At 46.5% G+C, this 11669-nt stretch overlaps 1 long non-coding RNA gene across 1 annotated transcript in view; it reads left to right on the top strand.

The window, feature by feature from the left end:
• The window catches only part of LOC105538503, a 19227-nt gene extending 7778 nt beyond the window's left edge, over positions 1-11449 (top strand). Inside the window, exons 2-3 of the long non-coding RNA XR_001005916.1 lie at positions 381-512; positions 10936-11449. This is a non-coding gene — a long non-coding RNA (uncharacterized LOC105538503). The remainder of the gene's footprint in view (positions 1-380; positions 513-10935) is intronic.
• The last annotated feature ends 220 nt before the right edge of the window (positions 11450-11669 follow it).

Below are 11669 nucleotides of genomic sequence, written 5' to 3'. Positions count from 1 at the left end.
AATATATATATATATATATATAGAGAGAGAGAGAGAGAGAGAGAGAGCATTTGTATATTCTTTATCTTGCTTACTGAGTTTTTAGTGCTCAGGCCAGGGACCTCTGCTTTAAGGGTTAGCAAGGCCAGTCACTCACTTGAGGTCCCATGATCGTAAGTGGGTTAGCAGGGCATTCACCGAATCTGCTGGGAGTGGTCTCAGCAGCCAGGCTGGAGGCAGCAGCATGGTTTGCTTTCTGTCAGATCCTCATGCTCTCAGACAGAGGAAGGAAACCTGACTTAACACCAGCTGCTAAGTTGCTGTCAGGTCCTCTGGGGCTTGGGCCCAATGACTCTTTCTCTCTCAGCTGTGTTCTCATGAATGTGCTGCTTCTCCTGCAGGTCAGGAAAGAGGTTAAAGAAGACCCGCAAGTATGATATCATCACCACTCCAGCTGAGCGAGTGGAAATGGCGCCGCTAAATGAAGAGGATGATGAGGATGAGGACTCCACAGTATTCGACATCAAATACAGGTACAGGGTGGAGACAGAGGCTTCCTCCTGGTCTTGGGGCAGTGGGTTGGTGGGACCTCAAGGTCAGGCATGATGTCCATGTGTTCTTGTTTTTTGGTTAAGTGTTGGGCCCTGGGGTGTTCTGCACATGGAGAGACCTGCTCTGATCTTGTATTAGTCCATTTTCGTGCTGCTAATAAAGACATACCTGGGACTAGGTAATTTATAAGGAGAAGTTTAATTGACTCACATTTCCACATGGCTGCAGAGGCCTCACAATCATGGTGGAAGGCGAGGAGTAGCAAAGTCACATCTTACATGGATGATGGCAGGCAAGAGAGCTTGTGAAGGGGAATTCCCCCTTATAAAACCATCAGATCTTTTGAGACTTATGCACTGTCAGGACTAGAGCAGCACAGGAAGACCCACCCCCATGATTCAATTACCTACCAGGTCCCTCCCACAATACGTGGGAGTTGTGGGAGCTACAATTCAAGATGAGATTTGGGTGGAGACACAGCCAAACCATATCAGATCCCTTCCTAGAACACACTGCACCTGGAAACCCAGCAGAGAATTGCTTATTTATTGCTTTTCCCAAATGAGAACACGAAGTCACCTTTAAAGAAGGAAAAGGAGGATTGTGCTTCAGACAACAAGCTAGATGTCCACTGGCTGTGGGGGTCCGGCCCAAGCAGCCATGTGTGCCACACACCAGGCACCCAAACAGAAACTTATCTTTCAGCCTCACTTATGTCAATAGCTGAGGATGTGGGTGACTGGGTAGGTGGCATTCCTGCTTGGATGGAGTTTACCGATGAGCTCCAAAGCCAGGTGACTTTGTGACTTTAGGATTGTAGTGTGTGGGTTTTCAGATCATTTTGAGGTGTACTTTGAATATGTGAGCTTCTTAATGGAAGAGGTGAGGATGAGCATAGTTTTGAGATGAGGGCTCGAAGATCCAGAGAAGGGGCATTGCTTCACCAAAGTCCCAATTAGTAGTAAAAGTGGAATAGAAATGCAGGCCTGTCCCTGTCTGGGCTCCCCACATTCCGTGGCTTCTGCATGTCTGGGAAGACGAGCCTTCCACACCTGTGTTCCTCAGCACAGCCTTGGCGGTCCTTGGCCCTTCTGCATAAATCAGTTGTCAGATTCAACAAGACAAGTGTTTGGGATTTTGATTGGAACTGCATTGCCTGTAGATCAATTTAGGGAGAATCAGCACTTTCACTTTGACTTTTCCAATCCATGAATAGAGAATGGATTTTCCATTTATTAGGTATTTAAAAAAATGTTTTTCAGTACTTTCAAAAATTTACGTATAAATGTTTTATACATTTTTATTAGATATATTCTCACAGATGTTTTACATTTTGATATGTAACTTTTTTACTTTAAAGTACTATTTTATTTATACTCATATCTGGAAAAAAGACTGTATTATCACGTTTACATACATACTGGTTTTGGAAGCTGAGTTTGTTAGTGAATCACACCTAAATCTTATGAAGAACTTGAAAGCATTAAAACGGATGGGTTATGGATAGCAGAATGGGAGAAAAATCCCCTTAGCTGTAATTTGCATTTTAGGTAAAGGGCAGCACCCTTTGAAAATAATCAAATCAATTGGTAATATTTATCCATACCACAAAATAATGCACAGTTAGCCCTCTGTACCTGAGGGTTCCACATCTGCAGGCTCAACCAACCACAAATTGAAAATATTCGGGCATGGTGGCTCATGCTTGTAGTCTCAGTACTTTGAGAGGCCGAGGAGTGCAGATCTCTTGAGCTCTGGAGTTTGAGACCAGCCTGGACCACATGGTGAAACCCCACCTCTACACAAAAAAATAATGCAAAAATTAGCCAGGCATGGTGGTGCATGCCTGTAGTCCCAGCTACTTGGGAGACTGAGGTGGGAGGATCACTGGAGCCTGGGAGGTCAAGGCTGCAGTGAGCCGTGAGCATGCCACTGCACTCCAGCCTGGGCAACAGAGCAAGGCCCTGTCTTAAAAAAAAAAAAAAGAAAAAAGAAAATTTTGGGAAAAAAACAATACAACAGTGAAAATAATGCAAATCCAAAAAACAATATAGTATAACAACTATTTACCTCGTGTTTACGTTGTATTAGGTATTAGGAATAATCTAGAGATGATTTAAAGTATACTAAAGAATGTGCATAGAATACATGCAAATACTATACCATTTTATATAAAAGACTTGAGCATCTGTAGATTTTGGTCTTTGCAGGAGGTCTTGGAACCAATTCTCTGAGGATAACAAGGGATGACTGTGTACATAGGAAAGTTAGTGACTCTATTGATTTTATTGCTAAGCCATTTTATCTGTCTCACACTCAATACAAAGAAGTAAAATATAATGTGAAGAAAACCATGTCCTCATCACTATTCACAGTCAAGAGTCCACTTCCTCCTGCAGGGCTGGGAATATTGTACAACAGGGAGCATTTAATGGTTCAAGTGGATCAATGTAGTGTTTTGATTCTGAGCCACTGAACAGCATCTCATCAATCTTTGGTGACTGAGCTAACTCCATGGGAACAATGATAGACGGAACGATTTTTGTGGTATCTCCACATCCCAGTAAATAAGAGAAGACCCTAAACAAAGAAAGATATAACGATCAATCTGCTCAGAAATTCTCTTTATAGACTGTTTCCTAGAAGGTGGGAAAAGGGGCCTTTCCCTGAGGGCATAGACATCCGTATTATTGTGGCCTGGTTGCTGGACTGATGTTGTGTCTGGTATGATGAAGATAAGGCACACATTGAAACCAGTGTCAGATTAAGAAACTTCCACAGCTTGTCTCTGTTCTTCAGACAATGGAGCGAGTTCCTTTTCTAGGCTAATAATGAGTGCCATATTGGCACTGCTGCTGGCTGTGAAACAGACTAACTACTAAAGGTAAACTACTAAAGGTAAACCACCTGGTGGGTATTAAAGTTAACAGACAAGTCCAAGCTTGTGTTTTGAAAGTCCAGGTTGGCTTGCTGGCTGGCGTGTTGCAAGGGCAAAAGTAAGTGAGACCCCTGGTCTGCAGGCATGCTCTGGGTCATTTTCGTTGGCCACTTTAATGATGTACATTCCATCTCTATCTGACACAGCAATAGTGCGGGACCCGTCAACACTTGGTGGTTTTTTTTTTTTTTTTGAGATGGAATCTTTCTCTGTCGCCCAGGCCAGAGTGCAGTGGCACTATCTTGGCTCACCGCAACCTCCACCTCTCAGGTTCAAGTGATTCTCCTGCCTCAGCCTCCTGAGTAGCTGCGACTACAGGCATGTGCCACCATGCCCAGCTAATTTTTTGTATTTTTAGTGGTGATGGGATTTCACCATGTTGGCCAAGATGGTCTCAATCTCTTGACCTCGTGATCCACCTGCCTTGGCCTCCCAAAGTGTTGGGATTACAGGTGTGAGCCAAGGCACCTGGCTAACACTTGGTGGTTTTCAATACAGGAATAGTGTTAGCTTCCTGAAGCACCTTAGTGGTGTCTCCTCTGCCCCTATTCTAGGCAGAAACTCCGGACCCTGCAGATCCCTCTGTATTAGTTTTCCGCTCCAGACCATCAGCCTTAAAGAACCCCTCTGCCCCATCGATCAATCTCCATGCCTGGGTTTCTGCTTCTGGGGCTGCCAGGTTCTCTCTGCTGTCATTCTGGGGACGGTGTCAAAAGCAGATTTCTCTGCAAGCCGCCACCTCATGATTCATGACTTTGTCTCTGACGTCTCTTAAAAAATATTATCCTTAAACTTTTTGTTTATTGCAGTTATTTTTAAAAGATACTGATTTTTTAACAAAAATCCAGCAACCTTGCTAAACTTTTATTAATTCTTGTAGGATAAATGTGGAATCTTTGGGTCTTCTGTGTAGATATGTCATCTGGGACTAAGAAGAGTCCTTGTCCCTGCTCCCAAGTCCTTAAACGTTTTATCTCTTCTTTTGCCTTTTCTGCTTTCCTTCCTTGAGAAGTTTGTGCTGTTTGTGGTTGAAATAAAATCAGAATGTGAGTGAACTTGGAGGTGAGTCACTAGACACGAGCCCACTGCAGTCCTCAGGCCTAAAGATGAGTGACTGTTTAGAAAGACTAAGTAGTGCTGGCTTTTCTTGTTACAGAGGTGATGTTAAGCTGTAGAAAATACAGATAATAAACAGGAAAGATACAATTACCTATCATCTCACTACTTACCAGTAACCACTAGAGTGTGTGTGAGTACATATATGTGGAACTTTCTTTTTTATAGAAACAAGACTGTATTATACATGCTGTTTTGGCACTTTTTTCTACCCAAACAATGAATCATGAGCAACTTTTCAGGTCAATAGGTGTGAAAGAACAAAGAGTTTAGGACATTGCATATTTGGTTTAATGTTTTTGTGAACTTCTTTGTCTGCACATTGCTAATCTGTTCACAGGTACTTGTTTTTCCCATTTAGACATAACTCAGCCAAATGTTTCAGTTCTCTCTAGGAAACAGACTACATTTAAATCAGATGAATCATGACTTTGGGTTATTTTATGATTGAGTGGAAAGAGGAAAATCACGTTTTTGGCACCAGGGCAGTAAGGCAGAGTAACCTGCTTCTTATTCTTTCCCAGGCAACTCTCTGATAACGTCTTGTGACCTAGAGCCTTTGCCTATCAGCCAGGTTTTTTTTTTTTTTTTCCGTCGAAGTTTTCAGCCAGGTAGGAAATGAAGGAGGAATAAGAATACAGGCAGCGTAGGAGATAAGACCTCAAGTGTGTAGGGCCAGAGTTTGGGGAGGGAGGGAGGAGTTCTATAGAAATGAGTCTCTAACTCTGTACTTAAAAAGGCTAATTAGAAGGGAGAAATGATAGCTAACTGGAGTATAAGAGTACCCTGGGGTTTTGAAATGGTTCTATCTTTCAAGAGGCATTTGGGTTTCCGCTGCATGTGTTTTGAGCTTTGTTGCCTAGTGTGCAGTTGTGTGGATGCTCTGGGCCTCTTTGCATTCCCGGTTTATTACAGGAGACTTTGGTGTCCCCCAGGACGAGAGAGATGTGGGCTCTTCCTCCCGTGTGTGTGGCAGGCGGCCCAGCAGCTGTGACAGGCGCAGCCCAAAGGCACACTGCTGGGAGAACGCGCTGCTCCTGCCAGCCCTGCCTCCCTGCCAAGAGGGAGGTCCCTGTCCCCGCTTCTTATATGTGGAAAAGATGTGGCCCCGTGGGGTGTGTGGACGTGCATTCTAGAAATCCCTGCTTCCCACCCTCTTGTGGGTAGGGCTTCCTTCGGGAGTATAATTAGAAACCCATGAGATTTCCGCTGTAATGCTGAGGGCTTTGGCTGGTGTCTTGTCTTGGAAACCAAGGGCATTTTTGTGCGGCTTGCAGCATGAGGCCTCTGCAGGGTAGGCAGGGAGTATGGGAAAACAGACCTGGCTTGCTACCCGGGAGCTCTGAGTCCCCATGGATGCCCTCATGGCAGTTGCTAAACACACTCAAGGCAGTGACTTCTTGCAGCTGCTTCTACTTACTGAGGACCTCTGAATGGCTGAGCACCCCATGCTTCCTCGTGGTCTTCTGAGGGTGAACTGTTAGGAGCATCAACAGATGGACAGCTGCCTGGGCGGTGGGTATGGAAACAATGGGCATCATGAGCTTCTGAGGCCTGGAAGGAACCGGAGAGGAGCCAGTGACTTGCAGGGTAACTATCTGAAACAGCATCGGAAGCCATCCCCAGACCAGTTTGAATAAACCTCTGCCAGTCCTCTTCCTTGCAGAATGCAGAGCATATGTGTTAAAAATGGGCATCGCCCGGAGAATTTTTGTTTCTTTGGGAAGCAATAATGGCAGCCTGCGGGCAGTTTTCATTTAAGGTGTCTCGCTCAAAGCCAGGGCACCTTAAAAATTCTTGTGTCTTATGTCTACAAGGATGGAGCCTATGTGAACAGGAATCTGATCAAACAAACAAACAAAGAGGAAAGGGAAAGAAAGAAAAAGAAACGAGGGAACCAAGGAAGGAAGGAAGGAAGGAAGGAAGGAGGGAAGGAAAGACGAACAACACAAATCATCCTAAGTATCAATGCTTTTGCAAAAGCAAGCCATGTTTTTCAGGTGTTCTTTTCTTGTGTGTCCCTGGATGGAAGCAGTAGAACTGCCAGGGGCTTCCCTGACACATGGTGGTGGTGTCCCCACATCTCTCTGTCTCAGACATACTCACAGACAGGCCAGGCCTCCTCCCTCTGGCTTCTCCGTCATTCACTCGTGGGGCCGCTGCGTTCTCTTCCCAGGGTGTCCTTGCCGGCTGCACAGAGAGGTCAGCTGCCAGGGTGCCGGACGCCACTGACAGGTGCTGCAACAGGTGCTCCTGTGTTGACAGCTATTTCACCTGTCAGACAAGCTTCTTGTAAAACATGGGCCAGACGCAAGTTGGGACATGTCATTCTCCTTGTGTGGGATGGTTGTAACCCGGTGTCATCCTATAGCACAGTGGGAAATCTGAACAAGCCTGGGCCGTGGCAGCTAAATATGCCTTCACTTCCTACAGAGATTTTGGTGGGGGTGGTGGTCGGCATTGACTCTTTCTGACTTACCTTAACAATGAAATGTCACTAGCAATTTGGCAGTTCTGGGGAATGAGAAGGGGGGCTGAGAGAGGCCTTTTGGAATCTCTGCTTGTCATCTAGAGTGTGTCTAGTTGGTGAGCCTGATAATTCCCTTCACCATGAGTACAGGCTAGGTAAGCCTGGCCTTGCCCTCGAGGGGCCTGTGTTGAGAGTGGGAGACAGCAGGAGCATGGCCACTTGTTTTTTTTTTTTTTTTTTGAGACAGAGTCTCACTCTTGTTGCCCAGGCTGGAGTGCAGTGCCCCGATCTTGGCTCATTGCAACCTCTGCCTCCCGGGCTCAAGCGATTCTCCTGCCTTAGCCTCCTGAATAGCTGAGATTACAGGCGCCCGCTACCACGCCCAGCTAATTTTTGTATTTTTAATAGAGATGGGGTATCACCATGTTGGTCAGGCTGGTCTCGAACTCCTGACATCAAGTGATCTGCCCGCCTTGGCCTCCTGAAATGCTGGGATTACAGGTGTGAGCCACTGTGCCTGGCTGAGCATGGCCACTTCTAAGACCACCTGGCTCTCACAGAGGAAGGAACAGGTGCTGTGGGCAGCCAGGAAGGGGGCAGTAAGTTCTTCCCAGAGGAGGTGAAACTTATGAGTTTGAGAGGACCAGGAAGTGAGCCCAAGGTGGCTCAATGTGCAGGGAGTAGTGAGGGCATTCCAGGGAGAAGTTACAGCAGGTGCAGGCACAGGGACGTTTGAGCCAGAATAGGGATGTTGGGTGAGTGGCAGCTTTGAGCCTCTGTCCCCCAAGCCACTCCTCGGGGGAACCCCAAAGCTTCTGGCCCATAGATGGCCACAGGGAAACAGCTAGATGACGTTGAGAGAGCCAGGACTTTACAACCAGCCTCCTCTGGAGACAGCCTGTTCCCTCCACTGTCCCTGGAGTATTGTTCCTGAGTCCCAGTCACCCCAGAGAGCCTGAAGGCCCAGCCAACTACATGGCTGAAACTTGGGGTATGGCTCTACCATCTCCTGGAGAGACCCAGAGAGCCAGTGGCCAGGCCTGACCTGAGCAGGCGTTGCCATGTGCGGGTGGACTTCTCCCTGTGGAGGAGCGTGAAGGATTCTTCGATGAGCAGTGTGGCTCCCTACCTCGTGTACATGTGGGCGTTTCTTAAGTACACGGATAGAGACAGCAACCTGAGGGTGAGGCGAGGGCAAACAGCCTGGTAGGGGATCCCCGTAAGATTCAGAGCAGTCCTGTGGGATGCCCAGACACTCACGGAGGTGAATTTCAGCATGGCAGTGGTACAGAGTTTGCATCTCCGTTGATTCTGCTGGCTGCTTTCTCCAGAGCCCACAGGCCTGCTGTGGCCAGATCTGCTCTGGCACAGCTATGGTGATCAGGTCCCTGCCCTCAGCTCTGATTCTTGGTCTTTGAAATCTTCACTGCTCCTCCTCAGTTCCTGTGCCCCCACCCCTCATCCTCGACTTTGACCTTGTAGCAAGAGGCAGTGGAAGGCCTGATGGTGGAGTCAGACCTGGTAGGAGCCTTAACATTGGGGGTCCTTAGTCCCTTCCTCTTTGCAGTGGGGGGTATGAGTGCTTGGGCTTTGAGATGTTGGTTTGAGAGGATAGATCCCCCGACTCCCCAACCCACAGAAGGGGCCAGGGGATCAGTGTAAGAAAGCCAGCCTCCTGCACAGCTTGGACATGGCTTGCTGGAGACTTTTCTCTTTCTCTAGTCTGTTGAGTAGGTTTTTTTGTTTTTTTTTTTTGAGATGATCTTGCTCTGTCACCCAGGCTGGAGTGCAGTGGCAAGATATTGGCTCACTGTAGCCTCAACCTCCTGGGTTCAAGTGATCATCCCACTCAGCCTCTTGGGTAGCTAGGACTACAGACACACGCCACCATGTCCAGCTAATTTTTGTAGTTTTTGTAGAGACAAGCTCTCATTATGTTGCCCAGGCTGGTCTCTAACTACCGGGTTCAAGTGATTCTCCTAACTGGACCTCCCCAAGTGCTGGGATTACAGGCATGACCCACCGTGCCTGGTTTATGTTTTCTCTTTAAACAACTTTTTATGTGGAAAAAAATTAAATTTCATGCAAAAATAAAAATAGTGTAGGGAACTCCCTTGTACTTTTAACTCATATTTTCCTGTTAACGTTTTTTGCCTGTTTGCTTTCTGATTCTTCCGTGTATATATGTGTGTGTGTGCACACGAATGGTTTTTACTAAACCATTGGAGGGTAAGTTATATATATCATGGCCCTTTCCTGCAAATAATTATGTATTTCCTAAAAATAGGATATTTACATCTTCTAGTAAATAGCTACCTGATATGGTAATATATTTGGTATTATGTAATATTATGACAGGCAGTTCATTATTTTGTAAATTCTATTAAATCCTTGTTATTTTTGCTCATGTAATTATATAATGCCCATAATCAAACATCAAGAGGTGATGGTGGCAGCTTTAACTGGTCAAATTTTCCCTCCTTTTCTAAAGTCCCTTTTGATGATGTCTTGAGCAGATTCAGTTTTTTTTTTTTGAGACAGAGTCTTTCTCTGTCACCCAGACTGGAGTACAGTGGTGCCATCTCAGCTCACTGCAACCTCTGCCTCCTGAGTTCAAGTGAGTCTCATGCCTTAGCCTCCTAAGTAGCTGGGATTACAGGCGTGTGGCACCACACCTGGCTAATTTTTGTAGTTTTAGTAGAGACAGGGTTTCACCATGTTGGCCAGGCTGGTCTCGAACCCCTGACCTCAAGTGATCCACCCGCTGTGGCCTCCCAAAGTGCTAGGATTACAGGCGTGAGACACCACGCCTGGCCGCAGATTCAGTTTTTAAACTTATTTTTTTTTTGAGACGGAGTCTCGCTCTGTCACCCAGGCTGGAGTGCAGTGGCGCAATCTCGACTCACTGCAAGCTCTGCCTCCGGGTTCACGCCATTCTCCTGCCTCAGCCTCCTGAGTAGCTGGGACTACAGGTGCCCACCATCATGCCTGGCTAATTTTTTGTATTTTTAGTAGAGATGCGGTTTCACCGTGTTAGCCAGAATGTGATCCACCCGCCTCGGCCTCGCAAAGTGCTGGGATTACAGGCTTGAGCCACCATGCCTGGCCTAAACTTATTTATTGTACTTCTTATGTTGTCTGACACTGTGGTGTGGGCCTGGGGTTTAAAGGTAAGGAAGCTTAGACGTGGCTTTTGTCTCAAACTCCCAGTTTAAGCAAGAGACCAATGCTAATCAGATACATAAGCCAGGGGTCAACAAACTATGGCCCAGGGACCAAATCCAGCCCGCTGTCTGTTTTTGTACAGCTCAGGAGCCAAGAATGATTTTCACATTTTAATGGTTGAAAAAGAACTAAAGGAAAAATACTATTTTATGACAAGAGAAAGTAATACGCAATTCAAATTTCAGTGTCTATAAATAAGATTTTACTGGAACACAGCCATGGCCAAGCATTTCTTGCTGTGGCTGCTGTTCCACCACCACAGCAGGGTTGAGGAGTTATCACCGTGATTGCGGGACCTGCAGAGTTTACAGTATTTTCTCTCTGGATTGTTACAGAAGAAGTTTTCCAACCCCTAGTGTAAACACCCTGGAAGTGCTGGCAAGGAGGGATAGATACAAGGAGAAAGAGATTATGTTCTAGGGAGTCTGTGTGGGGAGCTGGGGGAGGGATCCTTAGTTGGGAGCTGAGGGGAGGGAGGGGGTTTGCTGGAAGAGTGGATTGTGCCTTCCAGACAGCACACTCAAAGGTCCTGTGGCTGGGGACTATGACCTTTTCAATGGCTGAGAGGGTGAGGGATAGAGATGTTCAGGAGGGGTCAGAATGGGTGCGGGGCTCTGCCGGAAGGGGCTGACTCTTGTCCTTCCCTTTCTTTTAGGTAAAACCTGTTTCCCAGCCTATTGGCATCCTGTGGAAAGTTGGTCAGCTGCAACCTGGGGTGTGAAGACCTGGAAGCCCTCTCGCATCAGAGGTGTTGAAACCAAAATGAACGTTATGTATAAAACCCCAGCTCCATTGTGGGTGTCAGGCGTCTGCTCAGAGTGTCACTGGCAAGCTCGTTTCCACATCACCACAACGGAGTTGCTTCTGCCACCCTTTGGGCGCCCCTTTAAAGTGTCCCCCACTTCTACTCCCCGTGTAAGAGGCTTTGTGCCTTGCTACGGAGGAAAGGGTAGAAACATGTTGATTTTAAAAAAGTTTTTTTAAGGCAATTGTTGACAATAGTAAAAGAGATCAGGAGGATCAAGAATCTAAAACAAGCCTGAAGGATGTCCAACTGTGTATTTAGAATTTCTGACATTCTTCTCTACTGGATCTACACATTGGACCCCGTCTGATCCTTTGCTTTTTTTTTTGGCTTGGTCAGGTCCTGGCCTCATTTTGGCATTACCTGTGTCAGAGTTCAAGGTGGATGTGCTTAGAGCTGGTCAGCCCCTTCCAGACCTGGACGCGTCTGTGGTTCCTTTCCCTCCCTCCCTCCCTCCCTCCGTGCCTCCTTCCCTTCCTCCCTCCCTCCCTTCCTCCCTCCTTCCCTTCTTTCTTTCTCTCTCTCTTTTCTTTCTTTCTTTCTTTCTTTCTTTCTTTCTTTCTTTCTTTCTTTCTTTCTTTCTT

Source organism: Mandrillus leucophaeus, unplaced genomic scaffold (assembly GCF_000951045.1).
Source record: "Mandrillus leucophaeus isolate KB7577 unplaced genomic scaffold, Mleu.le_1.0 Scaffold193, whole genome shotgun sequence".
NCBI classification, from domain to species: Eukaryota; Metazoa; Chordata; class Mammalia; order Primates; family Cercopithecidae; genus Mandrillus; species Mandrillus leucophaeus.
Note: the sequence above shows the minus strand (reverse complement) of the source record. Positions and strands in the feature narration are given on the sequence as shown.